We start from the raw sequence: 8,021 nt of genomic DNA, 5'->3' as shown, positions 1-8,021 counted from the left end.
ACTCAGGGACCAGCTCAATACACAGTACCTAGCTACCACATAATGACTTAAAGAGTATGGGTTAACACCTACAAAAGCAGGACTAAGGAGAGGAAAAAATCAATACAGACAATCAGCTGCCCCAAGACAGACACAGTCAGTTGCAAAAGCACCCATGTCACGAGTTTTTTCTGTCAACAGCTAGGGGTGCAGGGCCCCAGAACCCAGAAGACCCTGCACCGATTTCCTCAACAGCTGGCAGGCTTTGTGGCTGCAGCAGGGGCCACCTTCCCTGCAGCTTTCACCGAGCTGCGCCTTAACACACACAGTGTTACCCATGTCACGAGTTTTGCTTGTCCGCAGCTTGAGGTGCAGTTTCCCCCAAACCCCTGCGCTTATCTGCTTGAAACTTGGCAGGCTTTGTGGCCTCCACAGGGGCTAGCATGCCTTCAGTTTTGACCCCACTGTGGCTTAACACATACACGTGACATAAGTTTTGCTTTCAGGATTTTGGGGTACAATTTCTCCGAACTCCCTGCACCAATCTCCTTGAAACTTAGCAGACTTTGTGGCCTCAGCAGGAGCTAGCATTCCTGTAGTTTTGACCCTGCCGTGGCTTAACACATACATGACATAAGTTTGGCTGTCAAGATTTTGGGGTGCAGTTTCTCTGAACCCACTACACCGATCTTCTTGAAACTTGGCATGCTTTATGCCCTCATAAGGGGCTACCATTTCTACATGTTTTATCCAAATCTGGCCAGAAATGACAAAGTTATAAGCTGTTTTGACCTTCCCCATTATAGCCTATGGGCGAAACATCGAAACAGCATTGAAACGGTGAAACGTTTCGACTTGCCTCATTTCATTTCAAGGCTGTTTCAACCATATCTGTTTCATTTCTATTTTGCTGTTTCGACTTCAAAACAGCGTTGAAACAAAACTGGTGGTGAAATTTCGCATAGCCCTAACAGTTACTACTTCTTTGTTAATATTCAGGTTGTTAAATTATTTGTTTATAAGAGTTCAAAGCCTGAAGAACTGAATAATCAACTTTGTTACAAAGCTGTGGAAAAATATACCAAATAAGTTATCATGTTTCTGTTGTTAAATCATTACAACTGAGCATTGATCACATATAGCAAAAAACAAATAACAAAAAATCGGTAATATAATTCAGGACATTTTAACTATCTGTAATGAGCAAAGAACTGAGACAATGTGATGAAATATGTTGAAGGCATTCACTTTCACAGGGATCAAACAATTTCTGTGTGTTTTGTGATTATTTCTATAAAGTCACCAATTTTTCACCTAAAAATCAACATTTTCTAATGAAAAACTGGGGTGCTGGTAGATTAAGAGTCAATAGTTTAAAAGGTGTGAAAAACAATTTCAGGAATTCATTTATCTTAAAAGCCATATTTTTTTTTTTAAAGTTGTTCTCACTCTCCCCACTCTTCTCCCAAATAAAAATACCTTGTTGTGGAAAACTGTAATAATCTCTAGTACTCCATGATTCATTTGTGATTTCACACCAAGATCAATAGAAACCCTCCCCCACAACACACACACACATACACACACTTAGTCCAAAATGAAGAATTAAATAATGATAGTAAATTTAAAGGGATTAAATCAAACTGGTAAATTTAGGGCCTGTGAAGGCATTAGTTTGCATATTGCTAATTGAAGATCCAAAGATTGTACAAATGAATCCTGGAACAGACATTAGGGCTAGGGACAGACGTTACACATAAACTGATTTAAGTGATCAGAAACTGGTTTAAACCTGTAACAGAACAGATGTTCAGTGCACATAAAACAGTTTGAGATAAACCTGGTCAAATGTAGTATCAGACTTAAGTGATTTGGCTCAAACTGATTTATGAAATGTCTGTCCCAGACCCCTTGCTGGTTTAAGATAAACCAGACACCCCCAGCAACCCAACGTGCTCTCTGGGCTGAGCGGGGCTCCCTGCTTCACAGCAGGGCTGACCCCTCCCCTCTGCTCCCTGCCTGCAGCTCCAGCAGAGAATTGCAGGCACAGCAGTGCCTGCCTGGTTTCTCCCTGCTAAGCAGGGCTGGCCCCTCCCCTCTGCCTTAGGCAGATGAATCAGCATGAGCTAGCAAACCACATGCTGGCTACAGTCTGTGCTGTGGGAGATGACCAAGGCTTTTTGGAGCTAATTAACAGATAGCTTTTCCAAGGCAAGATATTAAGCTGTTTAAAAAGAGTTATTTGCTCTCCGCCTCCACATTACCACTCCCTGCTAATCAGGAATTCCCCCCTTCCCTTCACCTTGCAGGGAGTTGTCTGTGTATTAGCTAGCAGACCACATTCTGGCTACTGTACATGCTGAGTCAACAGGTGGAATCAACAGGCAGAATCAACAGGTAGCTGGTAATGTCCCTCTGTTGTTTTATTAATGGGGTGATAAACACTGTTATCAATTCTCTGCTGGACTAATCAAGGCGTCCTGCCGAGGCCTGGCCATGCACCAACCCCGCTTAGCTCAGTACTATACAAGGGAAGGAAAGGCTGCTCTAACACCCCCAGCTTCTAGCCAGAGTGACTGCAGGCATGTGCCTGCATGTCTGGGATGTCTGTGCAGTTACAAAGTGATTTAACCTAGCCAGGTTAGACTAACTTGCAAAGATTGAATCAATTCAGACTCTGGCTTTTTGAATGTCTGTCCCTAGCCTAGAAGCTTGATTTTCTAGCACAACTGACCATTTTGCATTACTGTTAAGATCTTTATTTTAAAAAGATCCAAACTTGTAAAACCACTATCTCTTTTGGGATGGAAGCGAGAAATCCTAGACTCCTACAGTACTGAGATAAATAAAACACTATATATATGTGTTTTGGATGTTTTATGTAATTTAGGGCTTGATCCTTCTCTCCATTCTTCTCTGAAATCTGTGGGGGTTGCTACTGATTTCAAAAGAAGTCAGAACACACCCTGACAAAAAAAGCTTTTGATTATACACATTATGTTCTGATAGTCATCAGGACATCTTGTGCTACGTAGAATGCCTCTTCATACTACCATTTGGAAGAAGACTGGTTTGAATAACCTGAAGACACTCGCAGATAAATCAGAACAACAGACCTGCAAAAGTTGGGTGTGTCAATAAACCCACTGTGTTGAAAATCTGAGTGCTTTGGAGAAAGGAATTTCAATACACACAAAATATATTGGGTATTTTATTTGTCTCCAAACTAATGCAACATATTATGTCAGTTGGTGGTCTCTATCTTTCTGAAGCCACTGAATTCAGATATTGAGCCACATGCTGCTAATTGCTGCTGCCTGGGAACTCTTTGTTCTAGCACTTGAACTGCCTTTGTCACTTCCTTTGCATTTTGTCTTTTGTTAAAATTCTGAGAAAACCTTTATTTCTGCACAGTAAGTGGGACTAGGCTATAATTTGGGAACTTTGCAAGGATGATTGTAAATCCAGAATAATTTATTGCTAGCTAAACCTAGAGTTCATGTAAGGCAATCTCCCCCCCCCCAAAAAAAACCCCCAAACCAACTAAAAACAAAAAAACCAAACAAACAACAAATTCAGCTGTAATAGCCTGGAAACCTTCCTGGTAAGCAAAGTCTAAACCTAGAGAGCTAAATTAAATAGGAGAGGAGCTTTAAACCAAGAAAAGAAAGGTATCTGAATAATACAAACAAGTGCCAGTTGACATTTTTGACAGGCATTTTATTTCAATAAAAAGTGGCCTTTTCTTGAAAATGAAAGTTTGAATGAAAAATGTTGGCTTTATGGGAATAGTCATGTGAAACTGTAATCAAGTTATATCCAGCTTTGTAAACAAAACAAAACAAAAAACAAAATCAAAATCGTCATATTTTTTTTTTCATTTGCCCTAACCCCAGTTCTTAGTAAAACTTTTTTGGTAAATTGAAGACATCAGGAGAAAAGAAAACACTCTTTAAAAGTGCTAAATGTGGACAATGGGTGTGTCTCAGTCTGTTTATAATGGAAACAGCTTTGTGATTTGCAAGTTTATTTTCTGTTCTTTAATCAGTTCTAATGCATTTCTGAACCTGAAAATCCCTCACATACAGGGACGGTTTGTCTGCCTTATGGTTCCCAAATGTTTGGGACCAATGGAACACTGCCAGTCATCAGGTTTTTTGTGGATCCACATGCATCTCTGGCCTCAAACATAATTGAAAAAGGGTAAACTAGATATAATCTATGGACTGCTTATCATAATCTTACCAGCTGGGGAACCACTGGCTTGTGGGATACTCTAGTTCAGTGCTTCTCAACTGCGATGCTGCAAGACTCTTTCCCAGGTGCCCCTGTTGCCCATGCTGGTGATGTTGGTGCCCGCTGTGCCTGTTTACAGGAAGCATGTGTGGAGCTGGACCATAAAGCTATTCCTTCACTTTCATAGCCCACTGATGTTGATCAGACTGAAGGTGAAGGAATAAGCTTGGCTAACCTAATTTGGCCAACTTCACACATGTTGGACCTGACTTTCAGAGATGATGGATAAATGGAAGCTGCTTAGTGAGATGTCAGGTCTCAGGTTTGCCACTCAAAAGTTGATTAACTGAAACTTTGGGGACACCAAATTTTAGGCTCATCTACGGGTAGGAAAAGGAAGACTGTTCAAAAAATCTCACTCTTGTTGAAATCAAAGACTATCAAACTTTGCCCAAAAGGACTGAGTGGGGACTTTGTTGAGAACGTTATCCGAGTGTAACCCAACTATAAGCTGTGATATGCAGCCCTTTGATGCTATAGTTCAAAACAGACTGGTAGTACCTGTTCAGCAAATGCGGTAAGGTCATGAATGCTGTGTGCCCCTAGAGGCTGGGGTGGGGGCATGGCGAGCTTCCACAGGCAGCTGCAGAGCTGTCAGCGGTGGAGAGTGCATGGCAAACACCAACCAGCAGTTGACAACCACCCACAGATGCCACCAGCAGCATTGGCAGAAGCCACCGGCAACTGGGGCCGCCCACAGACACCACTGGCAGTGTCGAGCGGCGACCACTCACAGGTGCCACCGGCAGTCTCAGTGGTGCACTGCCAATCTCAGGGGGTGCACATGCACCCCCTACACATCACCAATGGGTAAGGTGATGAAACACAGTTATAATGACAAATTCTGCTCAAAGATATTTCTTTCATCCAGGAAAGGGGAAAAACCCTCTTCATTTTATACTTCTTGGCAGAGATGCCAGAGAAACACTGCCTTCTAAATTTACATATTTTTGTTATGGAGAAGGGACTGTATGTCCTAGATATAGATATGGACATGGCATGGGAAATCTATAACAACTTTATGGGGATGGTGGATCAGATTATGTGCTTCCAGGACAGGGCAAAGCAAGTATGCATGAGTCTATCTGACAGTGGCAAGATGTTATGAGTATTGGGGTATGCGGACAACAGAAATAAATAGCCTGTGAGAACTTTATGTAAAGGGAGGACAAAAGATAATGCTTCTCTGCAGCAACAGGGTTGAAGAAAACAAATCTAGTATAAGAAAAATAAACAAATTTGCACTTCCAATGTGAGGGAAAGTTTGCAACAGTGGCTGTTTCACTATAGTATCTAAAATATGAAGGAATGGGGCATATATTTTCAGGTACTAAATCATAAGAGACTCTCAAAAAGTAATGAGGAAAACTTCCCACGCTGCTGGGATGAAGGGGAAAGGCCTTCTGCTTTACAGCAGCTTTCTAATATGCCAGATGCAGGATAAAGAATAGAATCCAAGAAATCTTCCGAGCTCCCTAAGTATCCTTAAATCTCAATTCCAAACATAAATCCAAAACCATGTGCCTGTTTCGAAACAGAAACATATTTTAAAGTACATGAAATAATTTATTTAGTATTTCTCAAGACCTCTAAAGCAAGGCCTTGGGTTTATATATCATCTTTATCTGCATGTTGCAATAACATCAATTTCACCATCATGATGGAAAGTATCTGTAAGGTATGCAAGTTCTTTATGGTCATAATGTGTCTTCTGATATATTGACTTCTCAAGTTCCCATAAAACTCATAAAACCCATATATGTGATAAAATGGCTGGCTGGCTGCCTACAGAAGACAGCTGTTTTATCATATATGATTCCAAGTTTTCTACTGAGTCTTATGGGAACTTGAGAAGTCAATGCATGTATGTATATACACACACACACACACACACACAAAATAGCCATTTTAATCCTGTTTCTCTGGTAAAGCATAAATACGCTTTTCTTACAACTAGCATAAAAATAGGATATTTACATGTATTTAGTTAAATACAGTAATTACAAGTTTTCTGACTCATTCTAAAAAGGTTACTAAGGATGTACTGAGACTAATTTTCAGCTCTTAAGCATACATTTCTGTTTGACTTGTGCTCAAAAGGAATACAGGATAAGACTTTCAAATATATGACTCTTAACCCCCATACAGTTGATATAAAAAGACAGCAAGCACTTAGAAAACAGTATCATTCTATCATCAGTAGGACTAGTCAACATTTATATATCTATACATTTCAACATTTTTAAATTCAAATTGGAAAAATGCCATGCTGTTTTCCCTTTGGTAAATCTGGGCTGTTATGCTGAGATCTAAGTTCTACCAAATCCATTGTGGAGTTAATAACATACCCAGGAATTAAACCTAGTAACACAGAGCATTAAGTAACATGTAAATGTCTACAAGGATGGGTGTTGTTAATAAGAAGTGTGGATAGTTACCATACGAGGGAGTGCTTAGCTTCCATTTGTCAACTCTTTTTAAATGCAGTTGGCAGTAGCAATTTTCTCCTTTCTTCTCTGCCACTGATCAATAACTATAAAAGGGTTCAACAGTCAATGCTTTGCAGGTGTTCCTTTGTAACATGGGAATATTAATTAGAAATTTGAATCACTAATTACTGTTTATTTTCTTTATTTTCTGCACCAGTGGTTTTTAAGCTTTCCCTTTCCAGGCGTTTCATTGCCTTGTAAGTTGTTTTTCATTTGTTTTGCTTGCCTGCATTTCTTCTGTCCTTTTCTTTTGTGGTCATTCTTCCATTGCAAATTATTATTCACTTTCAACATTAAATAATTCTTAAAATGTTATCTTAATATTTTGACTGCCATATTATTTTTATTGGTGCTAGTTAATTATATGTGAGGTTTATTTACTAGTAGACTTCTAGAATTCGGTACATTTCATTTTGCTTTTGTGATATTTGAAGGAATCATAAAATAAGACCAGTAGGGTCAGTGAGGACCTAGTCAGGGAACTTCTGGAGGGACTGGACATATTTAAGTCAGCAGGTCCTGATGATCTCTACCCCAGAGTGCTGAGGGAATTAGCAGAGGTCATTGTGGGACCCCTGGCACGGCTTTACGAGCACTTATGGTGCTCTGGCATTGTGTCAGAGGACTGGAAAAGGCCTAATGTGGTTCCCATTTTCAAAAAGAGGAGGAAGCAGGACCCAAGAAACTATAGGCCAGTTAGTCTTACCTCGGTTCTGGGTAAGCTTTTTGAGAGAATTATCCTGGCGCACGTCTGCGAGGGACCAGTGGGGGAGGTTATGCTTAGGGGCAACCAACATGGGCTCATTAGAGGCAGGTCTTGTCAGACCAACTTGGTCGCCTTCTGTGACCAGGTCACAAAAGCCTTAGATGCAGGGGTAGCAGTGGAAGTAGTCTTTCTGGACTTTAGGAAGGCCTTCGACCCTGTCTCTCACCCCATTCTCATTAAAAAACTGGGGGACTGTGGCATCAATACCTGCACAGTCAGATGGGTCACTAATTGGCTGGAGGGCCACACCCAGAGAGTGGTGGTGGATGGGTCATTTTTGACCTGGAGGGATGTGGGCAGTGGGATCCCCCAGGGCTCGGTCCTTGGGCCCGCACTGTTCAACATCTTCATCAGCAACTTGGACAGTGTGGTGGGGTAAAAAGCACCTTCTTCAAATTCGCATATGACATTAAGCTGTGGGGAAAAGTGGGCACGCTAGAAGGGAGATATAGGCTGCAATGAGACCTGGACAGGTTACAGGGGTGGGCGGA

The 8,021-nt window shown here is 41.0% G+C and overlaps 1 long non-coding RNA gene across 1 annotated transcript in view; it reads right to left on the bottom strand.

The window, feature by feature from the left end:
- Window positions 1–2,528: 2,528 nt before the first annotated feature.
- The window catches only part of LOC109301528, an 18,210-nt gene continuing 12,717 nt past the window's right edge, over window positions 2,529–8,021 (bottom strand). Inside the window, exons 2-3 of the long non-coding RNA XR_002098552.1 lie at window positions 4,149–4,156; window positions 2,529–2,539 (exon numbers count right to left, since the gene is read on the bottom strand). This is a non-coding gene — a long non-coding RNA (uncharacterized LOC109301528). The remainder of the gene's footprint in view (window positions 2,540–4,148; window positions 4,157–8,021) is intronic.

Source organism: Gavialis gangeticus, unplaced genomic scaffold, assembly GCF_001723915.1.
Source record: "Gavialis gangeticus isolate Ggan-Ray unplaced genomic scaffold, GavGan_comp1, whole genome shotgun sequence".
Lineage (NCBI taxonomy): Eukaryota > Metazoa > Chordata > Crocodylia > Gavialidae > Gavialis > Gavialis gangeticus.
This window is presented reverse-complemented; position numbering and strand designations above follow the sequence as displayed.